At 36.6% G+C, this 19,560-nt stretch overlaps 2 protein-coding genes and 1 long non-coding RNA gene across 7 annotated transcripts in view; 1 reads left to right on the top strand and 2 right to left on the bottom strand.

Moving 5' to 3' along the window:
• Positions 1-19,560, bottom strand: part of LOC126925219 (midasin) — a 138,027-nt gene that overhangs the window by 67,993 nt on the left and 50,474 nt on the right. The window lies entirely within an intron of this gene.
• Positions 1-19,560, top strand: part of LOC126925240 (uncharacterized) — a 79,444-nt gene that overhangs the window by 20,563 nt on the left and 39,321 nt on the right. The gene's annotated exons all lie outside the window — the stretch shown is intronic.
• LOC126925287 (uncharacterized) lies at positions 11,306-16,039 on the bottom strand. The gene is made up of 2 exons (XR_007713863.1): positions 12,329-16,039; positions 11,306-12,235 (listed from the first exon to the last, which is right to left on the bottom strand). It is a non-coding gene; the product is annotated as an uncharacterized LOC126925287 (long non-coding RNA).

Here is a 19,560-nt window from a genome sequence, read left to right on the forward strand (position 1 = left end):
CCCACCACGCACGTGTTCCGCAACCGCTCGTGGCCAGGGTCACGTAGGCCTTTTCCACGAAACTGTTCGATTGACCGACGGCACACTTGGGCTTTCTCGCGACATTATTTATGGTTTAATTTACCTATAATTCTCAATGAGAATTGATCGTGAAAATTCTACCAAATAAAAAAAAATTGTTTATGATTCACCCCATATCTCTTAGGCCTTTTGTCCACGATACTACATTATTTTACTCTGCACGCTTCAGTTGCAACGTCTGCCAATGAGCCAGTAGAATTTTTAAAATTTTAATTTAATCCACATGTTATTTAGCAATTAAGTTAAAAAAATTTACCAAATGTCCAGCTGGATAAATTGTAAAGTACAAATTAAACAATAATAAAAAAAAAAAAAAAATATCTCACGTGTCCAAAGAAAACGAGAAGAATTTGTTATCGGTTTTGTTCGAACCGATACGATGACAATCGTGTCTCGCTAAAATTCCTCTTTTTGTCAAGATGAAAAGAAATATTGGAATATAACAATTCGAAACTCTTGGCAAGTACATATTATATCACAATTCAAATATTCAAATCAAGATTATTCTATTAAAACAAAAAGACAAAAGGAAAAAAAGAAGGATGTTTCGTACTCTGTCTCCTCTCTAATCAGTCTTGGAACTTCATCCTTTAATTCGTCCTTTTGACGAGCAAATTGACGAAGGATTAACTCGGCGCTTCTTTCGTGTGTTAATCCCGAGGGATCGGTCGTTTGGGAGGTTCGCTTTAATTATTTTTCGCGCGTCCCGCTGCGCTCACTTTAAATTAGCAGCGCGGCAACCACTTTTGCCATCACACAGTTTTTACTTCCCCCTCTCTGTCTGTCTCTCTCGCTCTTATGTTTCTGTTTTCCACATCGTCAACATTTTCCCTCGTGAGTGTACACATTTTTAAAGTGAAAAGCCTGTTTGCAGAATTCCAACATTTCCTCGTCGCCTCGGCTTCTCTCTATCAGCTTTCAGCCTCGTGTTTTCGGCGCACCGTTAATTAATTAAAATTGAGCCGGAATCAGTGGCAGAATTAGTCGTTGATAACAGTGAAACTTATACATCTTACTTTTCCTTTTTCACCGCATAGTTACACGTGGAATTTCCTTTTTTCATCAATATTTAGTTTTACGATCTTCACGATGTTTCCCGTTTTCTTCTTTCTCTTCTTCTTCACTTCAGGAAAGAGACATGAATTTGGGAAAAGTGGCACGAAGGCTTGCGGAAACGTGAACCTAACATTAGATACTCGTTGCATTTCGTTATTTTTACGATTTATTGTTTATTCATTCAATTATTTTGAGGAGAATTTTTATTCGCGAAAGAAATTATGAAGAAGAGATGATGAAGATATAAAATATAGAAATAGAATAATTCTAACAGAGAAAAATAAAGGAAGAAATAAATAGGTGTAGAATAATAAAAATTACGGAAGAAGAAAGAAGAAATATATCAAACAAATAAATATATGAAGAAATTCAGGGGCGAACGAAAAGTGGGAAAGAGGACAGTTTTCGTCCATCTTCTTCTCCCTATTTCTGCCGATTCAATTTAAAAACTGACTGGTTTTTTTTATGTGACTCCGCGCCGCAAAATGATCGATGCCACGCGAGCTGCGGATGCGAGCAATTGATACGCAAACAGGTGTTGAAATTGTCAGCTGCTCGTCCCTGTACAAATTTCATCGAAATGATTGCGAAAGAGCGTTAAAAACAATTGCACTGTGATTTTTATTCTCCTCTTCGAGAGCTATCGCGAAAATGAACATACGCTTTCATCGATTAGTATTGACAGCGGCGAATTTCGTCGTTATAACTCAATTGGGGGTCCGTATCAAGCCAGCGACAAGGCAAAACTATACAGTGGACTACTCTTTACGAGAACTATTGGGTTGGCAATTAAGTGATTGCGGATGTTATCATTAGGTGGTACTGACAAAAGCCGCAATCACTTAGTTGCCAACCCAATAATACCATGTTAAACTGTCTTTGTGCAAGTGTAGTTTGAAACTGCACTTCGCGTTACTTAGCTGTGGTCGAATCAGCTAGGCACTGAAAACGGTTATAATGGCATGGATGCTGTATAGTTTTTGAAACAGTTATCGAGGACCATTATCCTAAATAACTGTTACCATAAGCCCAAACTTCCTGTCGATATCGTTTTCGCAACTGTAGCTAACGACGATATGTCGTTTGCATTTTTTATGTTTTATTTAACCCGAGACTAGCCAAAGTTTAGAAGCGAATATGTCGTTGTTAGCGACACTAAAATGGTTAACACTTTACCGACCGCTAGCGGTTCAACAGTATACGAACGTCCGATCGGCAGCTCATGCGCAGATTCTCCCTGGCGTCGGCTCTGTTTCTGTTTAGACTCTCGAATACCATTCTTCTCGTTCATCACGAACGGTAAGTTTTTCAAATTGGTATAAAACTGTGGGAACTAACAAAGCAACGCAACTGAGCAAAGTACCTCAATACTAAATAACAAATTACTGCTCAAATAATGAGAAAGATTGTCGGCGACAAAAAGCCGATTAACAGGCTATCAGTCGGTAAGCATCGATGACAAAAAACCGATTAATAAGGTATCGGTCGGTAAACGTCAGCGCCAAAACCGATTAACTAGCTATCGGTCGGTAAAGTGTTAAGTGTTACATTCGGCACCGTTTCAAGCTCCGTGGCAGGAGAATCAGTCAACGGTCGTCTGTCGACTGATTCGAAGTCCTTAGGTCGAACAGCAACCAAACACAGAGCTGCGGAAACAAAGACTTTGGAGCGAGCCGAAGTGTCGTGCAGATTTTATCGCTGGAAAATTCCAACACACACAGGAAGAAACAATTTACGTATTCTCAAGCTATGAAGTAGAAGAAGCAACGCGATATGTAAATAAGCAAGAAATAGATAGAGAGTGGTGTTACTGTGCGGAATATTAATGAAATTGTATTTAGGCGATGTCGTTTGGCTGAGATATCTGTACCACCCTGTATATCTGTAGCACGGAAGAAGCGCTGAGAATTCAGCAGGAAGAAAGCTACTTTCAAGAAAGTTTAAACGGCGAGTAGCGGCCGAAGACGTCGTCGATAAGACCGGTTGCTATCTGCAACTGTCCAGTCCTCGTGAAAGTTCGCGACTATGCATAGAAGGAGACTTTTCCACCGAAACTCCGCTATTTTTCATCCTCTCAATTCAGGAATAATTTGACGAAAGTTCAGCTATTCGCAAGCACTCGCTACACTTCCGTTGAATCTTCTCACGCGTCGTGAAAACCATGCGCCGTCACAGAAAGAAAGTTGAAGAAATCCTCATTATCGTTTATCTTCGAGTTATTGAGTTTGATCGTACGAAAGCAAGAACCTTATAATCCCATGATATTGAGAATCCGGACGCTGGCAAAGCTTCGATTCGACACGCTCAGTAATTTTGATGGAGAATTAAATAAATTAAAATATTCTTCCCTTATTAGACGTTAAAATTCTTTCTCGTCTTCAGTCAGTTCGCGACAGACAAACGTTTGACATTCTGAAGCTGTTCTCACGCGTCTTTGCCAACGTTTAAACGATGCTGTACCGAAGCACCGATGAAAATGGTTACACAGCTTGCTGATAAAAAGGAAAGGAGATACGTAAGAGACGGGAAAATACTGGTCTCGCGATAGAACACTGGCTTAATTACTTCACCGTGAAGGAATAGACTGCTTTTTATTTCATTTCAACGTTTGAATCAACGTTTCACTCCGGCCAGGATAAGTAAGTTTTTCCTCGACCAAGCGAAGATTATTTTTCTTGCAGAACCCGAGTGGCCGAGACTCGGGTGATTAGGGTGAATTCAGCAGGAATTCGAAACTGCCCGCTCCCATTGAAGATAAACGAGAGCCAACTTCGTTCCCATTATTATCCAACTTGGCCTGAAAGTGTCGGTTTCCTTCTGTTTCCTTCGTTTGCCCTCTAGGGGTTACGAAAATAGCCATTGTCTGCCGATGAGTCTTGGGCAAACGGGCCAACTGTAGCCCGATGACCTCTACAAGTCAAACACCACGAGTTCAGCTTCCAAACGAACGATCGGTAGGATTTTGGCTAATGACGACATCGGATTTAACACATTTTTGGCCACGTGCGATCGTTAACGAGAATATTCCAACAATGATTATTACAGAATCTCCGTTTACGAATATGTATCGGTAGATATGCAAAAAAATACAAGGAAATGATGCAAACCTGCTGGCTACTGAAACGAGCAAAACGCATATAAAAAGAAGACTAAAAAGAAAACATCTCACTGAAACTCAAAGATGATATTCACATGTTATTTAGCAATAAAGTTAGACAAATTTATCAGATGTTCAAGTGGACAAATTGTAAAGTACAAATTATATGAATAAAAAAGAAAAGGAACATGTTAGAAGTAATTCAAATTTTTGAGAAAAGCTCAAAGATGATTTATAAAAAAAAAGAAGAAGAAGGTACCACAAGATGTTCGATCAAAGTATTCCTCGTTGCTTCCTACAACTTGAAGACAAAATGTTGTAGATAAAATTCAATTGTCTGGATACTGACAAAGGAAAACGTCGCTAAAACACACATTGTTCCTGTTGAGGTTGAGGTTGACTGATTGAAGAACGAGTGGATGAATTTGTAATAGAAAAGTATATTGAAATAATTAAAGGTATAATGTATAAGGTAAGCTGATTCAGATCCTTACTCTCTCAGTGTTACTAAACAATGCAACGATAGGGATCAGGTTCATATATTTATAGCAAAAGGACATTACCAAAAAAGTTAAGCTTATAGCTTTGACTAGAGGCTACAGGGAATATAAATAGAAATCTGTTTATTAGTTCCTTTGTTCCCAGACCTTGCAACCCAAAACATAATGTATACTCAACGGTACAATAATGTACACCGCTCCTTATTTAGAATATTTCCGCGTAATAGCAGTCTGCAGGTCATGGATGTACATAAATAAAGATGTAGAGTTTTTCTTGAAGTAGTTACTTCAACAGTTTTACCTTACTCGCCTTATCCGATACCAATGAGATACTAAAGTAATTCGACGATCTTGTCTGAAGACGCAGCATTTTCCTAATATGAAATAAATCAGTTAGCTGATAGATGGCTTAAAGTTAGTTAAAAACCAGCGCCGCGTACTTTGATCGCTGTATTTCCTTTAAAAATAAGGTTTCAGTTTCGCTGAAAAACCGAAACTCGGCAGACACGCTCCTGCGTATAATTTCGAAAATATCAGACTGACAAGAAACGAATGAAACTTACAGATTCACAATTCGGACGGATCACATAGCTTTCGAACATCTTTGAACATTTTTTTTTTTACGTGGTCCCATCTGTTCCGGAATAAAAGTAACATTACACGCGTTAGGCAAAATTTTTGGAAATCTCGTCGGTATCGATACGACTATCGTGATTAGGATTTTCGTAGGCCACAGTACACTTTTTGCGTCTCACGATTCCATTCTGCCGTTTCGATAAGCTCGTCATTATCAGCATGGTTAATCGATTAACGCTCGATTCACCTCACTTCAATCGGAAAGCGTGGCGCCCTTTGTTTGAACACGTGTACTCCTCTGTTCGACGTGCACACTTGTGCACACCGGCCACAGTCGCTGAGCATAATGTTGTTTTTACTTGACCTGAATCCCCTAACGAGTGAACGTTTCGAGCAGAGACCGAGCGTGAAAATTGAATTGATCCTGAAACGGGACGGTTCCGTATTGCCCTTGTTGAGGATCGTGGATCTTAATCGCCGAAATGAAAGTAAAGGAACACTAAGATCACACTTAGAATTTATATTAACCCTTTGAGTGCTGGATACTCGCGGCCTATGCCGTCCGTACGGACGGCGCGCGTCTAGCGCTGACGATCGCTGTGGACGGAATACTTTTTCGTTAGACTGAACTCTGTCGATTGACTATTCAAAGCGCAAATCGTAATAAGTTATAGTAATTCTTTTGCGCGAGATTAAATAATTCAAGAGCGTTATTTTTTAGTTATTTTTAATTATTTATTGTAAACATTGAAATTTACAGTTAACTAGAATTTGGGTAATAAACTAGAAAACAATAAACTAGAAAACTAAATTTAGTAAATATAACACAAGTTAATAATTTAGTTGTGTGTGAAAAATTCAGTGCTTGAGAAAACTAAAAAAACCAGATGTAGAGTTTTCTTACAAGTGGTAACTATTTCAACAATAACAAGGCACTATTGGCATTTGTTTACTGCCGTAAGGAATGCATTTATATTTATTTCACACAAACGTAATAGTATTACTTCTGCGTAGGTGTTCGGAAAAATTGAAAAACCCATACATGCGTCCTTAGTCCATGCTGGGCACTTACAGAACAAGCATATATATGTCCTTAGTCCACACCGATAGCTTTCGCCAGACACCTATATGCGCCCACAGCACTCAAAGGGTTAAAATAGTTTTATATTTATTTAATAAATGATTCACAGGTCTTCGTCGATATATATTTGCACGCGCCTCAGTACTCTCTTTGTCTCACCATCTTCTATACCACACTGCTAACGGAACAGTTGCATTCATCTGTTTTTCGAGACGCTCTACACGCATATACTTCCATACACTTATACTCACATACGTGTGTCACTACTACGCGGCTAATCTAGTCTAACACACAAAAGTATACATATGTGGCAGCAGTTGGCAACAATGCGAAATGCCTAATGAGTCATTAATGTCCCAACGGTCCTTCCGCCGAATGTTCGAGAAGAAAGCGTGCATGGCAACGGTTGCGGACGCCTAATAAACGCGTGGATAGTGGGGATATTGAGGGGCGACTAAAGGAAGAGAATCGAATCCGATCGACAGTTAGGTTCGAACCAAAAAGCGATAAAGTTGAGTTGTAACCGGGCAGCGAGATTGACTAGCGAAATCAAGAGCGATACGCGACGCGATCAAAAGAAGACTCTTGTTAATAAATATGTTGTTGACCTAAACACCGAGTGATTATTTAACGCACTATACCCAATAACACCTCAGATATCTCGATAGCTCCATAAGATTGTTGATTTTCTATGACTTCGGAGAGCGTTCCTGGTCGCACGACTATTTTCATAACCACACTTTTCTACGATTTCTATCATTCACCGTGAACGTTCGTGACTGACTGTGGAATAAAATTTGTTCGACAACGAGTTGTCGAACACGAAAAATGAAAACTTTCGATAGCTGTTTATTTTTGCGACACGCTTGGCTCGCTAGCGCGAGAAAAAGTGCAGGGTTTTCCTTTTCCTACTATACTATACTATTGATTTCATGAATTAACGATCGAATAACAGCAAAATGTGAAGTGTCATCGAAAAGCCAAAAACGTTCAAGGATCAAAATGGAAAAAAGGAGTCTTAAACTGGAGGAACAGTAAAAAGAAGGAGCGATGAAGGTAAAATTCAACCTGATCCGTTTCAGCGGTTTTAAAATAAATATACAGAGTATAGCTTTATAAAAGAGGGAATCTGTGTCCTGAGATTCTTTTTTCATGAACAATTTCACCCGATACGGGTAAGCGTAGAGACAAGGACAATTTTTGTCTGACGATTTTTTTCACAAAGCACCGAGGAAATTGAACTGCGAGAGGCCGTCTTGAATTTCTGTGTACCGGCTTCAAAAAGGATCCGATATCTTCCTGCTCTTAAGGTCTTTTCAGAGTCCTTCAAAAGGACCATAATCGATTCCAGCTCGTTCTTTTTCCCCTCGTTGCATACGACCGGTAACTTCCCGCGATCTTCGATCGTTCGTGTTTAAGCCGATTTCCAATTTACCAGTGCAGTTATTATTTACACACTCGTACACAATAACAATTTTTTATAATAACTATGTATAGGTCCCATTCATGTTACCCAAGCTAAACCTGGTTTCGCGAGGAAAATTAAGTATTTCCGGAATTCTTTCATCGTCGGTTGTAGTACAGTTCGAAATATTTTCTCTTGCATGGCCGCAAATAACAGAGAAACAGTAGGTTGCATTACGCAGGACACCCTGTATATAAATAGTGTAGTGTCGAGAAGGTGGTTCCTTACGTACGATAATGTCGAGAAACCCAAGTATCGACGATAATAGAATCGAAAAATGCGTATTTTAAATGCAAATGTACAGTGCTCGACGCGAAAGTTAGGGAAACGTTGTTGAGGCAAGTTAGGAATCTGTAAATTTTCCATTGCGAACATTACGGAAAGCAAACAATTGGTAAACACTGAAAATGTTAAATTAGACGACAGGTAAATAAAAAGATGTTATTGGCTCGAGAAATGGCGAATGACGAAAGGTAACCATTTCTGAATGTTGTCTTAAACAATATAAGATAACGAAGAAAAGACCGTATGAAGGCGTAAAAGTTTCAGAGTATCGAAACTGCGGCTCGATCTCTCCAAGCCATAGAGACTCGGGGTTGCAGCAAGTTCGCAAGATTGGAAAATTCTGTCAGTCGCGAAATTGCATACTTCGACGAAAGAACAGCGCAACTTTCTATTCCAATGCATTTTCTTCGCTCGTTTCGTTCTGAAAAGAGTTTATTACGATATTTATTTTGCGCCAACTGTACTTTCCAGCGTTGACGAATTTTACAAGATGAAGAGGAATCGTCGGCACCGACACTCGACTCTAAACAAACGTCGCGATTTCTGGCTATAACCGGTTTATTTATCTCTTTGTTTACTATGTAAGATCCTACTGTATTTTTAATTTTCTTTACACTTTGACTGCCACGTCGAAATCACGTGTTTCCCTCGGGACACCACAGGAGTATTTTTATTATTCAAAGCATATAATGGAAAAATAATAATAAATTCATGATGTAAGACAACATTCGTAAACAAAACGTGTAGGATATATTATTGAAACGTGTAGAAGATATTAGTAAACAGTACTATGATTATTTTTATGATTTCGACGAAACATTCGGCTGAAATGGTAGAGGTTCGCAAAGAAAATTATGTTTATGATAAAACAATGGTAGTGGTAGATTACAAGAAAGAAAAATGTGCTGTAGATTTATCAGATCAAATGATAGCATATTCTACACCACGTAGAAGAACCTTCAAGTGGTATATAAAATTAGCTTTAGAGTTATTGTTAAATACATGAATTTCAAACGCGATGATACTCTCTAAACAAGCAACAAAAACAAAGTTCAAGGTATCAGATTTTAGAATGGCACTGGCAATGCACCTTACACAGAGCCATTCACCAGAACAGTCAAATATACTTATTCGACAAAGATTGCCACAGGAAATACAGAAAAAAGAAGGGCAAGCGTACCTGGCACGAAAATTTTGCAGAGAGTGGTATAAAAAAAATGTTAAACAATTAGGATCAAAAATTGCTAAGAATCGGAGGAAAAAGGTGACCACCTATTGTCCAGATTGTATTGATGAGCCACATTTATGTTTAAAGTATTTTAACACAGTGCACCGTTAGATGCAAGATTTCTTCTCATTTTTTTTTATTGATGTTCTAATAAAAATGTTTAATTGTTCACTGGGGCGCTTTTCATTTCAAAGCATCTTCTATTTTTCGGCTATATTCAAAAAGCCCTAACTGTCAATTTTCATTCAATTTTTACAATTGTAAGAAGTTAAAACGTTCCGGTCACCGATGACCACCGCGGCGCCACAGGAGAAACCGTGGCCGGTCATATATGACCAACGTGGCAGTCAAAATGTTAACACTAGAACTACCGATAGTTAATACGAAGCTATTTCTACCAAAACCAATGAAAATGACTGGTCGTTAAAAAATACCTAATAATAGAATATTTTTATATTTATCGATTTATTACTTTCTTACAGAAGCAATTCCATGTTATGTAGTATATTTTTGGTATTATTAATCCGTCTGCGACCATGATCCCTAAACGGGTTGGCACGTTTATAAAATTGTAGAAACAGTCATTTTGACTAGTGTGGTATTTCTAGTGTTAGCATCTAGCGATCTAGCTATCGACCCGGAATTTTCCTGATAACTGATATCGTCATATCGAATGATACGCAGTAAAAATTTGAAAAACGCGCGGCAAGTTGTAGAAAACGAGGAAACTGGTTAATTGGGGTTCGATAAACAAATTGCAGCACCCTTTTACACTTTGACAAGTACCAGTCATTTTCACTGGTATTGGTATAAGCAGCCTTGATGCAAAATTATTTTCAGTTTGAATACATAAAAAAACAAAATAAAATTCAGTATATTATTCTTTTAGTTATCGTTTGCGAAAGTCGCTACATCATTGTGGAAAAAAGATATAACATGAAGTAAAAATTTGAAGATAAAATTGTAAAACCAGTCAATTTGACTGGTGTGGTAGTTCTAGTGTTAACAAATTTAAATTTATATTTATACTCGACGCAAAAGCCCAGTTCTTAAGGGATGAAGCGCTCAATTTCAAGGAAAGTTTGTTCAAGTTTATACAGAGAAATAAATCCGCAAAGCGGTCGACGACCGTCACAAGTAGACGTGTGGCCTTTTCCCATCGTCACGAGAGCTGTCTCAGTCGCCCTGGGCGTAAACTCTCGCGCCGCCCTAGCTGTTTTGTTTCCGATTTAGATGTTTCTGCCTGTGAATACGGAAACTAGAGAGAAAGCCCCGTAAACATTACCCTATGTCGTTACTCGTGAAACGATGGCAGCTAATGGGAAACCTTGTATAAAAAAAAAACTTGTGCCAAAGTAGACAGACGATGGAATAGATTACTATAGCGATAACTAGGCTATTTCTTTTTTTATTTATGCATTTATGGGAAATTTGAAAATATATGTATCAGGTTGCCCCAAAAGCTTCTTTCATTTCGTAAGGGAATGATAAATGCGCAATATTTCTTGTTTTATATTATTTTATTGAATGTATACCATCTATTTCGTTCTATTAAGACGTAGACCACAACGTTTGATACATTAGGTTTCGCGTTTGTGTAAAGACGCATTGTTGCAAAAGACACGAAGTAAAATGTAAAAGAAGATTCATAGTAAAAACGTCCAATACTATAGTCTACTATATTTCATTTAATTTAATAATGCCTTGGTTACTTTCAATAATTTTTTACATTTCCATTTGCCATAAGTGACTCCTCGTACGAGTTTTGAATTTGTGAAAAGGCTATGGAAGCTGTTGGAAACGTAAGTTTGACACTTTGGGAAGGTTAAAGACTTTCGTTTCGCTGGGACAATTTTTTAGTGCGTAAATTATTCAAAAAATTCCAGAAAAATAGATCAAGAACAAGGAGAACGGAAGAAAAAATACTCAGAGAAAATAGATCGAATCCTCAAGCAAAAAGAAGACTTGTCCACGTCGACTTACCATTTTATTAATTCATCTGCTCACAGTTCACGCACGACGATTTATCAGGCCGCGATCCTATTTATTTTATCTTCGACAGACGTTGGTGGGTAAACTAACCGTGGCATCTCCTCTAATTTACATTTCATTTATTCCACGAACGTGGACAATTAACCGTCTGCCGCATGATCTACTCGAAGCAAGTCCACATTCTCGTTATCCAAGTTTGTTATACCTTGTCCTAATGAATTATCCTGAACAAGACACAATTTCAAAAAATACTATCGCCACGTCACACCACGGATTCTTATGCATTTTGCGTCATTATATATTACACAATGCACATAAGACATAATTAGCGTCATTTTATAGATTTCTCGTTACATAATACAACGACGAAAACGAAGAGGAGAAACAACGAAGAAGACGAAGAATGGTATTCTATTCTGAAATATCTTCACAGAAATTTGCCTACTTTGCAAAAGTTAGATTCATAGCAATACACGCGACGATAAAAGTAGCGAATAAGCAAATGGAAGTTCGATGACAAACCTCGGCATTTGCCAATGATCTGGCGTGTGTCACACCATCTATAACCGCAATTGGAGCGTGCAATGTCACCGCGTATCCGGTAATTTGCTCTGGGACATGGCGTAACGTAAATTTTTTAGCATCTCGGCGCATAAAACGGGTCATTCTACGTCCTTCGTCACACACTGACCGCGATTACGGCTCTTACATCAAAGATTATGGATCAATCATCGTCATGGAAATACGCAGTAGCAAGTAACATCATATTTCTCTTTTAAAACAATAACACATCTCATCGAATTTCGCACGATATTGAAATTCAATAAAATCCATTTAACTTTTCCATTTAGATTCCGTTTCGTTAGATAAAAATCTAAAAATGCATAGAAATCGCCAGTCAATTAACGAAAGTGTTACAATTTCCATACATTCGACAATGCAAACATTCGCTTTGCGAACACTATACCTGCGCGATAAAACACACCGTTTTCGTCCCCATACGTCTCATTGGAATGTGTAAATATTTAAATTCCGTTTGTTGCACATTTCTCCTGCATTTTATCGATTCTTGCCCGGCAATCCACTTTGCAGAAATTTTCTACGACCGACTCTAAGCTTGTTTTTCGCTCCGTCGTTAGATGAGCTGGTAGAATGGATTTGCTGAACAGTCATCAAGGATAACTCGCCGGGCACTCTAAAGTAGAATTCATTTAATTCATTGTCTCATATTGCTAATTAAAATTGATGGAATATTCAAATCATGCGACCAAGTCTCCTACGAAATTCCTTTTGCATTAGGATCTTGATTATGCGAGCTAATTATGGCACACGCTGTTTGAATACTAATCGGTTAACCTTGTTTCGCGTTAATTAAAATCATAGTAGCATAGTCTTCAAAGTGTCGAAAGTTCACTGGTGCAAAAATTCTACTGCAACTTTCCAAAGAAGCTGTGAATAAAATATTGCGTTAACGTAACGCTGCTCCTCCACGGGCCGATAGTGAGATCGATCGAACATTGAAGATTTACGTTCAAGATACTAAAGTCTCGCGTTGAAATAACGCTATTAGTACTTTGCTGTTTGTAGTATTTTTGGATTTTCTATAAAAGGAAAAAACGGGAAATGTAAAAGATACGGCGAATTTGAATGGCCGAAATAATGTACATTGAAGTAATTTGCTTAGACAAGCAAATGTGAATAGGAAGATGGAAGTCTTAAAGATTATGTCAGTAAAATTTGAAAAGGATTCAGCAACGTAGATAGGAGTTATGATACATTTGTAAGAAACACGCATTGTAAGTGACTGACAAAGGTATTTGAAGGCGACATATATTATTAAATTATTTGATATTAATATTTTGTTAAACCACTTTTAGTAGCAATAGTGTGTCTCAATCGACGTTCCATACTGTAAACCAATGATTTTGTAAAACTACACTCAACGGAATTCCATATTTCTATAATTTCATCTTTCAATACTTGCTTTTAGATTATCTGGAATTTATTTTATCTTTTTCCTATTTCAGCTTATAAATTTTCAATCGGATTTATGTCTGGACTTTGCTGTGAAGTAATTAACATGTACGGCGTGTTATATACGATCCATTCTTTCACAATTCTAGCAGTATGCTTAGGATCATTATTTTGTTGGAAGTAGAAATCTTCCAATAATCCTAATTTACGGCCACTTTCTTTAACATTATTTTTTAAAATATTTATACACTTATATTTATCAAGTATTTCATCAATAAATGTCAAATTTCCGGTGCCACTGGCAGCCATGCACTCACACAACATGACCGATCCACCTCCATGTTTCACTGTTTGATGTAAATGTCGAATTTCCAATTCCGTATTTGGTTCTCTTCACACATAATGTAGGATCTTATACTACAATTAGTTTATTTACAATAAACAGATTGTACAGATGTTGATTGATCAGGAAACGATGGTTATTTAACGTAAACTAAATACAACAACGTGCTACAATTAAGACAACTAAATAGTTAATTTGCAACTCTCGTCACCACGGATCAAACGCTCTCTCTCACGCAGACCACACTCTCTCGACAACGCTAGCAACACTCTCGACAACGCAATTCGCACTCCCTAACTTCTCAACTAATACTGACTGTTAATTCGCCTTTCTCCCTTAGCGTCCTTTTGTCCTTTGTCTTAGCCCCACCACACAAGTGTCCGCAACCGTTCGTGGCCAGAGTCACGTAGGCCTTTTCCACGAAACTATTCGATAGAAGAACCGACGACACATTGATGGACCTGTCGGCACCTCGACTTTCTCGCGACATTGTTTATGGTTTACCTAATATCTTTTAGGCCTTTTATCTACGATACTACAATAATTTTGACCATCCGAGCCAGAAATGTTGAACTTCGACTCGTCCGAAAAAATGACTTTGTCTCAAAAAGAATTATCTTTATTAATATAGGTTTTTGCAGAAGTCAATCTTTTTTTATGATTTACCACATTCATATATGACTCGTTTCGCGGTAATCTGCCATGAAAATCATTGTTTCATAAGATTCGTCGACGTAATTCCGGGTGAACTTCTTTATGAAACATATCAGCTACCATACTTACGAGTTGAGTAGCGGATGTAGTAGGTTTTTTTTTAATTCGCTAATGATAACCTTTTCCTCTCTTCTAGTCAATTTCTTTGCTCGACCTGATCGAGCTTTGTTTCCAAGTGTTCTCTCATTCTTTCACTTTTTTATCATATAATGTATCGTGCTCTTACTTCTGTTCACAATTCTGGCAATCTCGTTATGTGATTTGCCGTCCTCGTGTAATCGGAATATTATTTCTCTTTCTCACTTTTCTTTCAGACTTTTTGGTATTCGTTTTAAATACTATTGTGCATATTTTTACGTTACTGTTACTGAAACGAATCCTAACATCAAGGGAACGTACCAATATTTTCATTTATCAACGATGTTTACATTCGGTGCAAAGGAAGATAGAAAACTATCAACAGTGTTACAGCATTCGAATACTTTTGTGAGACACTTAACATGAATGTTTCTAGTAAATGTATCATAACTCCTGTCTATATTATTGAATCGTTTTCAAATTTTACTCATGTAATCTTGAGACGTTTCAATCACTATAGATATCAAATTGTTTTAACAAATTAGTTTAGTATACCTCATTTTATTAATTGAAATTTGTAAGTGTAAGCGTTTGAATACTTTCGTGTGCCACTGTATGTATAGTGCAGATAGCAAGACAATTTCTCAAATCTGTTTTCGACATTTTCTCGCGTTACTCGTTCCAAGGTGCGAGCTTCGCACCTAAAAAAGCGTGTTATTTGTCGTTTCGACGAATTTAGTGACGCGATGCCCAAAAGAGACACGATGCTTGTTGGCTCGCGCGCTCCATTTCTATTCAGCCAAATTATCGATTTCATATTTTCCTCCTTTTCTATCGTCGTCCGTCTTGATATTTTTATCTTTGCTTACTTTTTATCACTGAAGAGTCACGTCATATTTTACTTCGTACGAGAAATACAGTTTAGGAAGAATCTTACTTTCTGCAGGTTCCTCCACGCTTTCTATTTTCCTATTGCACTCTGCTGTTTCATTTTTCTATACTTTTCTCCTTTCTTTCTTTCTTTCTTTCTTTGTAGTTCACTCTTTCATCCAATGGATTAATCTTTATAGTCTTTCATGCAGATATCCTGCTTCATCTCTTGTATCTACCTCCTCGTCGCTCTGTTTCCTCTTATTAGTTTCTTCGCTGCTTTAATTAAATTTTATATCCTGCTTCCGCTTGTCTCGTTCCCATCTACCGCTCTATATTATTCGCGTTTCCTTCTCTTCTCTTCGACTTCTCAATCCAAACTGTTACTTTCCTTCCTTATTGTACAGGACATAGCGGTATTGTCAGAAATATCGTCTTTTCTTTGTTAGTTGGCAGATTCCCTACGATACAACCACCTACCACTGAAACTATTATTCTCTTTCAGTAAAAATTCACTCACCTAGCAGCTCTAACTTCAATTTAACTTTGTAATTATTTAATATTATGTTTAATATTGATTTGGCAACTAAGTGATTGCGGATTTTGTCAATACCACCCAATGACAAAATATTAAATTCCTATATTCACGTAATTATATAATGATATAAAATATAAAATGAAAATTATATAACTTAAGAAGATATATATATTAATTAAGATATATAAGATATAATTATATTAAAATATTGGGTTGGAAACTAAGTGATCGCGGATTTTGTCATTGGGTGGTATTAATATAATTATATCTTAATTAATATAATTTAATATATTTAATATATAAATTAATAATATATATTAATATATATTATTATTAATATATAATATATATTAATTTATAATATTAATTTAATATATAAATTAATATAATATAATATTATATAATTATATCTTAATTAATATATATATCTTTTTAAGTTATATAATTTTCGTTTTATGTTTTGTATGATTATATAATTAATTGAATGTAGAAATTTAATATTTTTAACCGCATATACACGGCGTTAACATTAACAATAAATTACAAATATATGAATTTATCGTGGCCACATAATTCAGAAAAATGTGGCGCACCGTTATCAAACGAAGAAACCGAAGTTTGTTGGACAAAGTTCAGAATTTTCACATCGTCTGACCTGAATAGTCAGCAAACATAAATCTAACTGTTTTTGGGCAACACAGAAATTAGTTTCTAACTACTGTGGCAGCAACGACGGTTCTTCCTCGACAATCTTCAACGACGCGATGCAAAAAGCAATATCGTATTACTGTTTATCGAGAAAATCTCGCGACTTACAACAGTTTGCATAGAAAAACAGCATACGGTGTTTTGGTCATTCAAATTCGGTAGAATCGCGGCGCAGAATAAACACGACTGTTAAAAGTACCATTTTCCAACTTTCGGTTTTTCAGCTCTCCACACAGTTATGGATGAGCATTTTTACAAGAAATTTCCTGTTCTTTGTAGAATATAACACTTTAGAATAATCCTTGCCATTCTTATCATTCTAACCTTTATCCTTTTTTTGAAGATAAATATTGTTATTAGCTTGTTTACATCTAATATTGTTATCCAATACTTATATATTAAAATTTCCACTATACAGAATGTATTTGAAATAGATTTAAAAAAACGCAGAGTTAGTTAGATAATTATTTGGAATAGAAATTTCGTAGGAAGACATGTCTGAAAACATTCCATTATCGGTACTTGGGTAGTTGTACCTAAATTGAAATACCAAAAATTCATCAACTAAATTAGATACTAAAAAGTCATGTATTTTATTTGGAACGACTTCGAAGAAGAATTTTGCCAAATTTTGTTACACTAGTTCTGAGACACCCTATGTAAGGTTACGAGCTGTATTAAACCTGGCACTGGCACGGGATAGAGCAAAGGAATTTGGAAGAACGATCGAACCGTGCAGTGGGGGAAGTTCGCGATAGCCTTGAAGATCCAGAACACGTGCTATCCACTTTAGTTAATCAAAAAGTTTCGCAGCGATCGGTAAACGACAACTCATTAGCGTTACCGAGTGTACTCATTTTTTAGTTACAAATACTCGAAACTCTAACTAGACGTTACGTGTATCTTTCTCATTAGTACAGCCATATTACCTCTGGGATTATCCTATCATTTTGTTTATTAAATCACTGTACGCCGCAAGAAATAAAAGTTATTAGATCGGTGCGTATGAAAGTTTCTTTAAAGTTTGAATTTGCCGCACCAATTATCAACTGTATTAAAGAAGAAATTTACCATAAATCGGTAAAAACACGAACCTTCATTATCGCGACATCAACGTATAACCGTAATATCCGTGTGATTTTCGTACGAACCGTTTCACATAGTTCCTTTCTTAATATCGTTAGAAGGCAACATAAATTTCCAATCAAGCTGATGGAAACTAAGTATAGCCGGTAATAATAATCACGTGGTTGGAACCTGTTAACAGGAATCTAACCTTCCAGTTAATAGTAAATCAGTCTTAGAACCAGTCAAGCCTTTAACAGTCGCTTAACTGGCAAGCACCTGGGCTTCAGTCGGATTAGAGGTTGATCAGGTTAGCGATATACACACAGCCAGATAATTATTAATTTCCCCGTTGCCACCTGTGCTCTTTGTTTATTCAATTTCCCTCTATTCCTAAGATATTTAAATAAACTAACGAATATACGTATCACAAGAGAATCGAAAATATTTAAACCATTCTAAATTCTACAAACTTAAAGAAATAATTTTATAATTTTTGTCACACTCGATAAGAGTAATTTGATATTAACGTTTCTTTTTCGATTATTCCTTTTTTCGCACAAAATATAAATATCGAAATAGTATTTACATGCTTAATTTGCTACAATTACCTTATTTATGGCTATTAGTTGGTGACCATTATTTATTTAATTTACTATTAATTAGAAATAATTAGACAATTAATATAGCTGCGTATACTTTTACAGGCCATGCGAAAGATCTATTTCTCTTAGGAAACTTTCTTTTTCTTTTTTTTCCCGAGCTTTTTACGGTGTGTTCTACTAATTGGAAATTTTTTCTTTTATTATTTAATTTGTACTTTACAATTTGTTCAGCTGAATATTTGGTAATAACATGTGAATGGCAACCCCCAGCGGCATACCATCTTCAAGTTTGACTATTTTGCTAATTAGATGTGATTATACATTGTTAGCCATTTTTAAGACACGTCTTGTATCTTGTAATTTGACGAAGTAGCAAAAGTAGACGTTCCATGGTGTTGCGATATTCACTGACTTCAGGACTCTGCTAATACTAGCTACCATCGGTGACCTTCGACGCAGTTCTTATTAAATTATTATTATTATTTAAAAAATACCCCGATACTCCTGTATATTAAAGTAGAAACTTACGGGACATCCTATATATATTCCAAACAAAGTTTGGGTAAACAGAACGGGTAGAATCACAGAAGCATGAAGTTCGTGGAGAGTACGACAAAGTTGCAGCTAAGTCACACCTCGGTTTCGAGAAACTACCCTTGGCGAACGCTACGAATATATCGCCATAGCTGCCCCTGGTTATTGCATCCTCTACGGAGATGTGATAATTAAATAATAAATTGTTTTATCGTCTAACCAACGAATCTGATACGCAATGAGTCAGAAAACTTCTCGAGGATATGTCACAGTGGAATATAGAAAGCGCGTCGTATAAAACTTTCTGATATTTCATTAATTAACATCGTAATAAGATATCACGAATTTCTGTCTAAATCGCATTTATATGAATTCGCATAAATATCCGCTACTTGTAATATTTTTCTACAAATTTCCCATTTACACCTATCGTGCAAAAAAAAAAAAAAAAAAAAAAATCGTACACAAAAAGCAAACACGTCCTTCGCACATTGTTATATCTCCCGTGTTTTAACGCATTTCATCGCAATACGTAAACGTTTTTAAAAGCTTTCGTACAGAAAAATATTACACTCTCTGCTGTTATCTTTCATAGAAAGAAGACTGAAAAGAAAACACTCCACTGACCTCTCTAAAGAAACAAAATAGTCAAACTCGAAGATGGTACCCTCTGGGGGTAGCCATTCACATGATATTTAGCAATTAATACTTTACCGACTGATAGCCGATTAATCGCTTTTTTTGCCGCCGACGCTTACCGACCGATAGCC

The sequence above is a fragment of the Bombus affinis genome, chromosome 16 (assembly GCF_024516045.1).
Source record: "Bombus affinis isolate iyBomAffi1 chromosome 16, iyBomAffi1.2, whole genome shotgun sequence".
Lineage (NCBI taxonomy): Eukaryota > Metazoa > Arthropoda > Insecta > Hymenoptera > Apidae > Bombus > Bombus affinis.